Consider the following 14,105-nt stretch of genomic DNA (forward strand, 5'->3'; position numbering starts at 1 on the left):
TCAGTCCAACGTTAGTCAAAAAAGATAAGGAAGGTCACTTTATATTGATTAAGGGCACACTCCAACAGGACATTACAATCCTAAACATATATGTCCTAACATGGGGGCTCCCAACTTCATCAAACAAACACTATTAGAATTAAGGTCACAGATAACACCAAACACAGTGGTAGTGGGTGACTTTAACACCCCACTCTCATAACTTGACAGGTCATCCCGAGAAAAAATAAACAGAGAGGCAAAAAAAGTGGAGAAACATCCCTTGTTCCTAGATTGGAAGAATCAATATTGTGAAAATGGCAATCTTACCAAAAGCAATCTACACATCTAATGCAATCCCTATCAAAATTCCAAAGGCGTTCTTCATGGGAATAAAAAAAAAAATCCAAAAATTCATTTGGAATCACAAAACCCTCGAATATCTAAAATAATACTGAGCAACAAAAGTAAGGCTGGTGGTATCACCATACCTGATTTTAACCTATACTACAGAGCCATAGTAACAAACACAGCATGGTACTGGCACAAAAACAGACATGTAGATCAGTGAAACAGAATAGAGGACCCAGATGTAAGTCCAGGTAGCTATAGCCACCTGATATTTGATAAAAGTGCCAAAAATACTCATTGGAGAAGACAGCCTCTTCAGCAAATGATGTTGCAAAAACTGGATGGATGAAAATAGATTCTTCTCTCTCACCATGCACAAGAATTAAGTCCAAATGGATTAAAGACCTTAACATCAGACCTGAAACTCTGAAACTGCTAGAGGAAAAAGTAGGGGAAACCCTTCAACATATTGGTCTTGGCAAAGACTTTCTGAATACAACCCCAATTGCTCAGACAATAAAACCGCAGATTAATCACTGGAACCTTAGGAAATTACAAAGATTTTGCACTGCAAAGGACAGAGTGAAAAAAGCAAAGAGGCAACCTACAGAATGGGAAAAAATCTTCACCAGCTATATATCTGATGGAGGATTAATATCTAGGATATACAAAGAACTCAAAAAGTTAAATAATAAGGAATTAAACAAGCCAATCAAAAATTGGGCTATGGAGCTAAATAGAGCATTCTCAAAGGAAGAAATACAAATGGCATATAAGCATCTAAAAAGATGTTCTATGTCACTAGTCATCAGGGAAATGCAGATTAAAACTACTTTGAGATTCCATCTCACTCCTGTCAGATTGGCAACCATCATGAAAACAAATGATCATAAATGTTGGTAGGGATGTGGAAAAAGAGGAACCCTTCTACATTGCTGGTGGGAATGCAATCTGGTCCAGCCATTGTGGAAATCATTGTGGAGGTTCCTAAAACAGTTAAAGATTGATCTACCATATGACCCAGCTATAGCACTCCTAGGCATGTATCCTAAGGACTCATCTCATTTCCTTAGAAGTATGTGCTCAACCATTTTTATTGCTGCTCAATTCATAATAGCTGGGAAATGGAACCAGCTTAGATGTCCCTCAACTGATGAGTGGATAATGAAGATGTGGCACAATGGAATTCTATTCAGCGGTAAAGAAAAATGAAGTTATGAAATTTTTCAGAAAAATGGATGGACCTGGAAAGGATTATACTAACTGAGGCAACCCAGGCCCAGAAAGCCAAGCGCCACATGTTCTCCCTCATATGTGGATCCTAGCTACAGATGATTGGGCTTCTGCGTGAGAATGAAAATACTTAGTAGCAGAGACAAGTAAGTTAAAAAGGAGATATAAAGGGAAGAGAAAGGAAGGGAGGAGGGTACTTAATAGGTTGGTATTGTATATATGTAAGTACAATGATTGAGATGGGGAGGTAATATGATGGAGAATGGAATTTCAAAGGAGAAAGTGCAGGAGGGGGAGGTATTACCATGGGATTTTTTTATAATCATGGAAAATGTTAATAAAAATTAAATTTAAAAAATAATAAAATAAAATAAAAGTTAAAAAAAAGAAAGAAAAATGAAATTTGCAGAAAAATTGATGGATCTGGAAAGGATTATACTAAGTGAGGTAACCCAGGCCCAGAAAGCCAAGCACCACATGTTCTTCCTCATATGTGGATCCTAGCTACAGATGATTGGGCTTCTGCGTGAGAAGGAAAATATTTAGTAGCAGAGGCCAGTAAGTTAAAAAGGAGATATAAAGGGAAGAGAAAGGAAGGGAGGAGGGTACTTAATAGGTTGGTATTGTATATATGTAAGTACAATGATTGAGATGGGGAGGTAATATGATGGAGAATGGAATTTCAAATGGGAAAGTGCAGTATGGGGAGATAGTACCATGGGATATTTTATAATTATGGAAAATGTTAATAAAAATTGTGAAAATAAAAAATAAATAAATAAAAAAGATTGATGGACTGAAAGTTTGTTCCTCCCACCCCCATTCCTACGTTGAAGCCCTAATCTTGGAGATGAGAACTTTGGGATGTAATTAGAATTGGGTTAGTAAATGAGGGTGGGGCCACCATAGTGGGATAAATACAAAGAGAGAGGGAGTAGTAAGAGCTTTCCTACACCTACTTTTTCTTAGTTTCTTGCTCAACAATCCTCCATGTTTGGGTAGAGGCATACTCTGGTCTTCCACAGGAGAAATGAAGAATGCAGAGGTTTCCTCTCATGTTAATGACAGTTGATTGGTAGACTCTATGGAGTGCTCTGTGCAGAAAACTTTTCAAGCACTAACCAGACTCAGTGTAATGAGGTACTGAGGATACATCAGCCATGTCCATCATAGCTAGGGTTTTAAAATATGATTCCATGAAATAAAAAAGGTAGAAATGATGTGTAAGTATGGAAAGGTGAGTAGACATTAGATTGCTAAATATCAGGGTCTAAAAATTTAAAGATCATTAGATATTTTTCCCATAGTTGAGAGGGAAAAAAATTTCTATTCATGTGTTATGCTAAACAACACAACCTATCTCTGCATGCCCAGCAATTGAAAAATGAAATATCAGCAGTAATCTAAGAACCACTTCACTGCTTCTTGTGCACCCAAGCCCTGGTTCATCCTTGTAGCTCCTGCTTCTGGACAACCAGAAGTTCACATTGCAGCAGGTGATGTGTTAAGACAGCAATGCAGGTTCCATAGTCAGATGAAGACTCTGGTCACAAGAGGGATGCCTCTTCCTATCCTGTGCATCTCCCTTGTCTTCTCCAGAATTCCTTCCTCATTGTCAATTATCATCAATGCAATCTCTACACAGGAAGATGACCATTTGTTTTAATCATACTCTCCAGGGAGAAAAATCTCAAACGTTTTTCTGAACTGCAATTACCCAGCCCCATTAACACTGAAAACCAGATGTTGGTTTTGTATGTTTGAAACCAAAGTTCATTTGCCTGGATGTTAATAAATTCACAACAGTTATCAAATTTGTACTGATGTGTACATGTTAAACTTAAATTGAAGAATACCTGCCACTGAACACCAATGAGAATCCAAATCACTCTACCCATGTGGTCTCTGTCCACACCCAGGGATCTACAGAACCACTCTGTCTCTGGGAATGTTAGCTTCTCTCACTTTCAAACTCTGAGTAGAAACTCTTGAAGGTAGATATGATTTTATAGGCGAGATCATGTGATGCTACTATTTATTAATTAACCCCTTAAGATCGTATGATAACACTGCATAATCAAAGACAAGATTTCTACAAAGAAAGTTATAAATATACTTGATGGGCACAGTGGCATACACCTTTAATCACAGCACTCAGGAGGCAGAGGTAGGAGGATCACTGTGAGTTTGAGGCCAGCCTAAAAACACGTAGTGAATTTCAGGTCAGCCTGGGCTAGAGCAAGATCCTACCTCAAAAAAAAATCATATATATACATATAATTTCTACTAAGGGTGAGTAACAAAAGTGACATTCAGGCCTACAGAGAAAGCTTAGCAGTTAAGGCACTTGCCTGCAAAGCCAAAGGACCCAGCCAGGTTCAATTCCCTAGGACCCACGTAAGCCGGATGTATTTTTTTTATTTATTTATTTTTATTTATTTGAGAGCGACAGACACAGAGAGAAAGACAGATAGAGGGAGAGAGAGAGAATGGGCGCGCCAGGGCTTCCAGCCTCTGCAAACGAACTCCAGATGCATGTGCCACCTTGTGCATCTGGCTAACATGGGACCTGGGGAACTGAGCCTCGATCTGGGATCCTTAGGCTTCACAGGCAAGCGCTTAACCACTAAGCCATCTCTCCAGCCCGTAAGCCAGATGTAGAAGGTGGTGCATGCATCTGGAGTTCGTTTGCAGTGGCTAGAGGCCCTAACATGCCCATTCTGACCCTCTCTATATCTGCCTTTTTCTCTTTCCCTCCCTTTCCTCCCTCCCTCCCTCCTTCTCCTCCTCCTCCTCCTCCTCCTCCTTCTTCTCTCCCTCCCTCCCTCCCTCTTTTCTGTCTCTCTCTCTCTCTCTTTCAAATAAGTAAAAATATTTTTAAAAGTTTTAAATGACATTCTGATGCATAGGATTTCAAGTCAATGAACTCTGATACCAAATTTACAAAAGCAACATTCTAGTGTTTTTCAGGTTGTGGAGTTGGGCAAATGGACATCAGCCTGTGGATAAATTGATTCATTTGAATTTGATGACCAGAGTTTTTCTTGCTGCCTTCGGAGTAAATGGGCTACAGTTATGGCCAGACTTCAGGGAACACCTCTCAGCACTGGGCTGTTAAGGAAATCCTTTCTGCCCTGAAGCTGGCAGCACCATCACCTCGTCCTCAGTATCCTCCTTAACACTCATGTTTGCCAAACATTCCCTATGGGTCATGCTCGATGCATGTTTCTGTAGAATAATCATCTCATTTGATCATCGCATGACGCCTATGATTTGCAGGCCATTACATGCCACTGTTACTAATGAGAAAGGTAATACTTAGAGAAAAGTTTAAGTTTTTCCCACAATTATACAGCTAGTAAGTTCAGCCACAGCCTCAGCGTACTTATTCCCAGGGAAGCAAGGAAAGGATTTGCCACTCTGGTCACCAAGCAAGTTCAAATTAACTCACTTATCCAAGAGAGAGGTCCGATTACCCACCTCCACAAAGTGAAACCCAGAATGCTGTTTTTGTAAGCCACAGAACATAATATCAAACCCATGTATCTCTTACTCTAAAATCACTTGCAACAGTGCCAGCCTATGGGCTGGAGAAATGGCTCAGTGGTTAAAGGGACATGCTTGTGCTGTTACCTATGTCTTTGCTGCAGGGAAAGACTGCCTTTCCTCTGCCCTATCTCCAACCCACTCCCAGAGGTCATGTAATAACCAGATTGAAGGTCTTTTCATGGTTGTGCTGCCTATAGCAGCCTATAAAAAGTAAATGATGAGGCTGGTGCCATATATCCAAATAGGGCAGGAGACATGCTAATCAGCAGAACATAATCCCCTAGAGTATTACAGCTGCCTTTGCATTGCTAAGAGAAAACACCTGACCAAAAACAGCCGAAGGGAAGCTCCGCTCCGCCCCGCTCCCCTCCCCGTCCGCAGGGGGGGGCGGGAAGGGGGCCCCGCGAAGCCGCGGTGGGATCCGCGCCGGAGTCGACGGTGGGAGGGGAGACGACGGCGGGAGGGGAGGGGGCTGCCAAGTTGGCGTCCGCCTCAACCCCCCCCCCCCCAGGTCGTGGTAGTCGGCGGGCCGCGGGGTTTTCATCCCCGGATCCCAGGCTCCCTTCCGGTACCTCGACGTCAACAGCTGCTCCTGCAATCAAGAAACCCACAGTATCTGAGGTGCCTTATGTCGCCCCTGGCATGCCTGTCAAAAAAATAGGCCACAGAAGTGCTGATTCCTCAGGAGAGACAACATATAAAAAGACAACTTCATCAGCTTTGAAAGGTGCCATTCAGTTAGGCATTACTCATACCGTGGGGAGCCTGAGTACCAAACCCGAGAGGGACGTCCTCATGCAAGGCTTGTACGTGGTGGAGAGTATCTTTTTTCCCATGAGGGGAGCAACTTGACCCCTGCCCATCATTACAATGACTTTCGTTTCAAGACCTATACGCCTGTTGCCTTCCGCTACTTTCGGGAGTTGTTTGGCATCCGACCTGACGATGACTTGTACTCCCTGTGTAGTGAGCCGCTAATTGAACTCTGCAACTCTGGAGCTAGTGGTTCCCTCTTCTACGTGTCCAGCGATGGCGAATTCATCATTGAGACAGTCCAACATGAAGAAGCAGAATTTTTACAGAAGTTGCTTCCAGGATATTACATGAACCTCAACCAAAATCCTCAAACTTTGTTGCCCAAATTCTATGGACTTTACTTTGTGCAAGCAGGTGGTAAGAACATACGGATTGTGGACATGAATAATCTCTTAACCGCGATCAGTGAAAATGCATGTGAAATATGGCCTCAAGGGATCCACCTATAAGCGATGGGCTTCTCAGAAGGAGCGAGAGAAGCTTCTCCCGACGTTTAAAGACCTGGACTTCCTACAAGACATCCCGGATGGTCTTTTTAGGGATGCTGACATGTACAATGCTTTGTGTAAGACCTTGCAGCGAGACTGCTTGGTGCTTCAGAGCTTCAAGATAATGGACTATAGCCTCTTGATGTCAATTCACAACATGGATCATGAACAACGAGAGCCTTTAAACAGTGAAGCACAGTACTCGGTTGACACTCGCAGACCAGCTCCCCAAAAGGCTCTCTACTCCACAGCCATGGAGTCCATCCAGGGCGAGGCTGGCGGGGCGGCACTATGGAGACGGAGGACCATATGGGTGTCATCCCTGCCCGGAATAATAAAGGTGAACGATTTCTGCTGTGTATTGGCATCATTGATATACTGAGTCTTACAGGTGTGTTAAGAAGTTGGAGCACTCTTGGAAAGCACTGGTACATGACGCAGACACGGTCTCCGTGCACCGTCTGGGTTTCTATGCTGAGCGGTTCCAGTGCTTCACGTGCAACACGGTGTTCAAGAAGATCCCCCTGAAGCCCTCTCCTTCCAAAAAGTTTCAGTCTGGCTCATCTTTCTCTTGGCGATCAGACCCCAGCATCAACTCCTGCATCGCTTACCAGCCATCCGTCTCTGGGGAACACAAGGCACAAGTGACTACAAAGGCGGAAGTGGAGCCAGACTTACACCCTGGCCAACCTGATGTTTTGCCTCAGACTCCATCTTTGGAGATCAGTGAGGGCTCACCTGTTCCTGGCCCCAGTTTCTCACCTGTAGTTGGAGAGCCTTTGCAAATGCTAAATAGTGCAATCTTGGAAAAGCTTGAAGTTGCAAAGGCAGAATTCACCCAGTGAGCAACAAACTTCAGAAGACCCATAACATGAGTCTACTGTCTCTGTGATCCCAAGATGTCAGCCCTTGTCCCAGGAATGCTGAGTTTTCTTCTTGATCATCAAAAAGTTTAATTTGGAGGCTAGCAGAGCTCTCCATAACCACCTTCTCCTTCCCCTTCCCTGAACAGGCAATCGTGCCTTTGACAGTTGAGGACAGCAGCATCCCCACCACTTCAGAGTTGGGTGGTGTGAATTTTCAACTGGCTGGCCTTCCAAAATGGAATTTTCTCAACCCCCCCCCCATTCTTTGTGCTGGAAGTGGGGTTGCTGGACTTGGTGGTTTTATTCCCTTTCATTTATCTTTCACCAGGAGCTGGACTTTTAATCTCCTCAGGACAAACTGGCTGATACAATATTCTCACCTCAGTTCTTGCTCTCTGATCCTTGAAGAAGATCCCTATAAATTATATAAAGGTTGTTTGGGGAGTAAGGTCACTTAACCTCCTCCCAAACTTCTTTTTTTCCTTAAAAGGAAAGAACAGCACACAGCACCATTGCAAGCCACATCCAGATAAAAAATTGCCCAAGTGTTTCTCCATAGAGTTCCACAGAAGAGCCCTGGTGTTTGTGACGCAGAAACGCTGTGACTCTCTGCTCCGCCAGCATTCTTCCTCTCAGGCTGAGGGAATGGGGTGAGCGGGACTCGGGGTCACTTTTACCACGTTTGTGAACACAGTAGGGCAGCCTTAGGGCCAGGACACTACTCACTGCCAGGCTGTAACGACTATTACTGTTTTGCAATTTGGAATGTATTCTAGTTGTTTTTCTAAATATAAAGACTTACCAAATGAATTTAGACCATTCTCCAAAGGAGATTTCTTTATTCTTCCAATATTTCCCAACAGTGTTCTGCTCTTTAGAACTAAGGTAGAGAGAGACACCTGTCAGTGTAACAGGCAATCCATATGTATGAGGCTAGAGAATTTTTACATTCATGGAGGGCAGAAGGCGCACCTCAGGAAGGTTACTGCTGTGCCGCCTGGCCGGCCCTTTCTCTTCACTTCAAGCAAGGAAGTTTGAAATGGGAGCCCATGAGCGCTCCTGCCTGTCTCTGAGTCATGGTTGTCCATCTGATCCTTATACTTAGGCCCGTGTAGGTGGAGGGAGAGTCTCAGGCAGGCTGTTAAAATCACACTATCCTCCTCTCTCCCCCTCTACCCTGATAGTAGGTTAGCGCATACCCAGTAACTGTCTATATTAGACACCCCAGCCAGTTCCTGGCTGCCTATCTTTGCTGCCATGTTCTTTTTTTAGAAACGATTCTTGCTATTTTTTTCATAACTGACTATTTATGATGTATTTAAGTGTTTTATGCAGGATGGAGTTCTGTAAGGGTGGGAGGGAATATTTGAGAGAGGGCTGGGTCTTTGGGAAAGGAAATGGGGACTTGACATTTTTATGAAGTGTTACTATTTGCCTCAACTTTGTGTTGTTCAGAAATGACAGATGCAATATGAAAGTAATATCTGGTTTCAATGCATTAGGAAAAGAAGAGGAAGAAAAGGCCGACTGTCTACAAGGACATGGGCCGCCTCCACCTCATCTGCCCAGGCCCAGAAGTCATTACAGAGGAAGTAGGGATGTGAATATTGACCTCATGGCTAGCCTGAAAACCAATCCCAAGGAAACAGTGACAGACACTGCAGCCACTCAAACCTCACCAAAACAGAGATCCAGCATCTATAGAGAAAGCAATAGTAGGGTGTGGTGGCTCTTGCCTTTAATCCCAGCACTTGGGAGGCAGAGGTTGGAGGATCGCCATGAGTTCAAGGTCACCCTGAGACTACCTAGTGAATTCCAGGTCATCCTGGACTACAGTGAAACCTTACCTTAAAAAGCCAAAAAAAAAAAAAAAAAAAAAAAAAAACAGAAAGCAACAGTAACTCATGAGATCTGGACAACTGCCTCTTCTGGGAGACACACCAGATCCTGATCAACAGGCTCAGGCTTGACCTAGTGAGGACTACAAATAGAAAGACTGCCCAAAGGGTGGGGCGAACTGAAAAGCCTCCTACGGTCTGTCTTTTAAAGACCCTTGGCAGAGAGATCCCCTTCCAGGATGCTCAGAAACGGAGCCTATTACTAGTAGCACGTGTATCAGGAGTCAGCAGAGGCCACAGAACAAAAAAGTGATGCTGGTGCTAATGTCCACAACACAGGAGAAGCACATCACATGATCATGAGGAAGGCTGTTGCATAGCAAGAGCCTATATGATGCAGACAAGTCCCCCTACAGACTGCACAGCCCATTCAGGAGAACTGCATGAGCCTCTGCTAGGATGAGGATATGGATAGAGAAAGGAAGCCCCAAATGCAGAGCTCCATCGCTTTCCCACCTGCCCACTCAGGCCAGTGATGAGGGCAGCAGACCCAGGATCAGACCTGAAAGAGTACTTGTAAAGCCTACACAATGTGACATTATCTGTGGTTTGTTAAACCATTCCAGAACCCTCTGAGGTTCGGGCCCATGAGACTATGAACAACTTACTCCACTTTTTATTGTCTATTTACTTTTTAGAGAGATAGAAAAGGCACACCAGGGCCTCTGGCCACTGCAAATGAACTCCAGACTCATGCACCATCATGTGTATCTGGCTTATGTGGGATCTAGAGAATCGAGCCTGGATCCTTAGGCTTCGCAGGCAAATGCCTGAACTGCTAAGCCATCCCTCCAGCCCCTTACTCCATTTTTGACAAGTCCCACATCTGCCAGGAAGGACAAATATTGCAGCCAGGTGAGATTTTGAGATGAACTAATTGGTTCCCTTCTTCACACCTCCGCCAGAATTTACTAGTTAACATCTTCCATTGTCAGACATTTATCATCTTAGGGAAGATTTGTTATTATCTCTAGAGCACAGGAGAGCTTAGCTTTTATTTTTTAAAATAGGCTTCTAAAAAAATTCTTTTGATCATCTCCATAGAAGTTGAGAAGCTATTTGACAACATTAAATAACAACTCCTAATTAAAAACACTAGGATAGTAATTAATAGACACAGACATGAATTACTTAATGATGGGGATATTCTGAAAAAATGCATCCTTAGGAAATCTGTCATTGTGCAAACATAAAAGTGTGCTTACACAAGCCTAAATGGGGTGGCACACCCTCTCATGGTACCACCTATTGTTCCTAAGTGTAAACTAGTACAACAGAGCCACTGCTCGCAATACCACAGGCAGCCATTACACAATGGAATTCATATATCTGAACAAAATTAAACATAGAAAAATATAGTAGGGGATAAAGAGATGGATTCATGGGTAAAGTGCTTGCCACAGAGCATGAGGGGCTGTAGTATTCAAATAAAATACCAGAAATAGTGGCACATGCATGTAACTCTACCACTGAATAGGAAGAGATAAGGAATTTTTGGAGCTCACTGACTAGTATGTGTAGCAGAATCTGAGTTCTAAATGCAATAGCAGACCCTGTCTCAAAGAATAAGCTGGAAAACAATTGAGAAAAACACACCCAACATCAACCTGTGGCCTCCACACACACATGTGCACTCACATACACACACACATACACACTACAGGTAGTCACATGTAAAAAATGTACAGTAAAAATACGGTATAAAAGTTATCTAGAAATAAGAAATCAAAAAAAAATTAAAATGGGCTATGGAACTAAATAGAGAGTTCTCAAAAGAAGAAATATAGATGGTATATAAACATCTAAAAAAGTGTTCTACATCTTTAGCCATCAGGGAAATGCACATTAAAACTACTTTGAGGGCTGGAGAGATGGCTTAGTGGTTAAGCGCTTGCCTATGAAGCCTAAGGACCCCAGTTTGAGGCTCAGTTCCCCAGGTCCCACGTTAGCCAGATGCACAAGGGAGCGCACGCGTCTGGAGTTCATTTGCAGTGGCTGGAAGCCCTGGCGCGCCCATTCTCTCTCTCTCCCTCTATCTGTCTTTCTCCCTGTGTCTGTCACTCTCAAATAAATAAATAAATAATGAACAAAAAAAAAAAACTACTTTGAGATTCCATCTCACCCCTGTCAGAATGGCTATCATCATGAAAACAAATGACAATAAATATTGGCAAGGATGAAGAAAAAAGGGAACCCTTCTACACTGTTGGTGGGAATGTGGTCAGGTAGAGCCATTGTGGAAATCACTGTAGAGGTTCTTGAGAGCTTAAAATAGATTACCATACGACCCAGCTATACCACTCCTGGGCATATATCCTAAGGACTCATCTCACTACCTTAGAGATACTTGCACATCCATGTTTATCGCCACCCAATTCATAATAACTAGGAAATGGAACCAGCCTATGTGTCCCTCAACTAATGAATAGATAATGGAGATGTGGTACATTTATACAATGGAGTTCTAGTCAGCAGTTAATAAAGCTGAAATTTTGCAATTTTCAGGGAAATAGAGGGATATGGGAAGGATTATACTGAGGAAGATAACACAAGCCTCAAGAGTCAAACACCACATGCTCTCTCTCATATGTGGATCCTAACTACAAATGTGTAGACTTGTATGCGAGATGGAGTAAAAATTGTTAGCAGAGGCCAGTAAGCTGTAAAGGGGCTATAAAAGAGGTAGGAGAGCAGAGGACTTAAGGAAATGGTATTGTATATATCTAAGTAGATGAACAGATTACTGGGGGTGGAATGGCCTAAGTGAGGTGAGGAGAAGAGATTGAGTAAAGGATATATGGAGGGAGAGGTAATCAAAATTTAAGAGAATATGAATAAGCCATATGGAATCCTACTTGTTTTGACAATGGTGCACCCAGAAGCCATATATTGTTACTAGAAAAGTTGCAGCATCAGGGATGAGATACCTTCCAGTGAGTGTTTTGCAAGGAGGTCCCTGATGCCCCAAAACATTACAGGCCATTCCTGAGGTTCTTGGTTTCCCACAAGGAATAGATGGTAAGACCCTATTGCTAAAGACTCCACATTCTTGGGCTGCAAGATCACTGAGAAATCAAGCTGGAACTGAGCTGAAAACCTCGTCCATGCAGACCAGCTGACAGAAAGCTGGAAAAAGCCATGCTGCATACAGTTCAATAACAGAGAGAAAAATCACCAGTAGAGAGAAGCAACAGTGGACACTAAGAGCCTTAAATTTGGCCAGCCAGGCCAAATGAGCCAACAGGTGCAATAAGTGGCATGTCTGTAATAAGGGAAAACAGCCACTCTTTTATTAAACTGGAGGCCTGAGAGGGAATAAATGCCCAACAGTGAAAACCTATGATGGGGGAAGTCATGAGCCCTAGGGGTATAACATCTGTTGGTGTCTGACTAAAGGTATATACTATGCTCAACAAACTGCCCAGTAAACACTTCTCTTAATGTTCATACCAACATACTAATGCTATTCTCACTTTTGGTTAGAAAAGCTTCTCTTTTCAGATAGTGGTGACCTTGAGATGACTCAGAAGTCACCATAGTGCTAAGAAAAAGTGAAAGAGGAGTGCTCAGCACTGAAACATCTCTATCACACCTTCCAAAGCTCAGAATCCATTGTGGAAGAGGTGGCAGAAATGATGTAAGAGACAAAGGATGGGTAGGACTCCTTACAATGCACTCTTCCAGACACAAAATGACCTGGATATCCATGACTTCACAGTGCCTGACACTACCTACACAACACCACCACAATAGGAGGAAATTGATGATGACATCAAAATAAAAGACTGATTGAGAAGAGAGGAGTGTGATGGAGAGTGGCATTGCAAAGGGGAAAGTGGTTTATTGTCTATAATTGTGGAGGTTGTCAATAAAAATAATAAAAATATAAAGTATGCCATTGGGGCTTGAAAGATGGTTCAGCCATTAAATGTGCCTGCATGCAAAGCCTGACAGCCCAGGTTTGATTCCTTAGTACCCACCTAAAACCTTATGTACAAAGTGGCAATGCGTCTAAAATTCATTTGCAGAGGCAGTAGGCCCTGGCACACACATACCCTCTCCCCCTGCTCTCTCTCATAAATAAATTAAAATATTTTTTCAAATCTGCCATTGGGTCTGCCTCTTTCTCTCTCAAATATATAAATAAAAATAAAAACCAGACTCCTGGAGCTTTGTCCTTTCATGCTTTCTCCTGGAAGAAGCTCTTCATGATCTCTCCTCTTCCCTTCTCTCAATCTACATTTCTCTAAACTTTAAAAAAATAAAATAAAATCAGACTCCTGTGATGTTAAGGACTTGCCCAATGAGTCATGGCACTTCTACAGGAATAGATATTGTACCTATGCATGCCTCTTATGAAGTTCAGTGGTCATAAGTACCAGAAAATCAATGGCATTTCACAAAAACGGATGCAGAAGCATTATCAGCATTGAAAACCAATGTAGTTGATACTCAGAGTGTACAGGTGGGCGGAATGGGCTGCTGCATCCCAGCTCCTGAGAGGGAGCAGGAGTACTTGCAGTGCCTTCATTTTGATTGTCTTCTGGCCAGGCATGGTGGCGCAAGCCTTTAATCCCAGCACTCAGAAAGCAGAGGAAGTAGGATCACCACACCCTGAGACTACAGAGTGAATTCCAGGTCAACCTGAACTAAAGTGAGACACTACCTCAAAAAAGCTGATAGATAGATAGATAGATAGATAGATAGATAGATAGATAGATAGATAGATAGATAGATGGTAGATAGACAGATAGATAGATAGGTAGGTAGATGACAGTCTTCTGCATAGGGGTGTCATTGACTTCCCAGTGCTCATAGCTGTGACAACCACTAACAGGGACAACAAGTCTGGATAGCCATAAAGCATTCACTTTAATGTTAGAAGGCTGCTGTGGCAGTCAGGTTCATATTGCTGGCAGAAATCA

At 42.9% G+C, this 14,105-nt stretch overlaps 1 pseudogene; it reads left to right on the forward strand.

The window, feature by feature from the left end:
* The first annotated feature begins 5,739 nt into the window (after positions 1-5,739).
* On the forward strand, positions 5,740-7,261 carry LOC101604799 (annotated as a pseudogene).
* The last annotated feature ends 6,844 nt before the right edge of the window (positions 7,262-14,105 follow it).

Source organism: Jaculus jaculus, chromosome 3 (genome assembly GCF_020740685.1).
Source record: "Jaculus jaculus isolate mJacJac1 chromosome 3, mJacJac1.mat.Y.cur, whole genome shotgun sequence".
NCBI classification, from domain to species: domain Eukaryota; kingdom Metazoa; phylum Chordata; class Mammalia; order Rodentia; family Dipodidae; genus Jaculus; species Jaculus jaculus.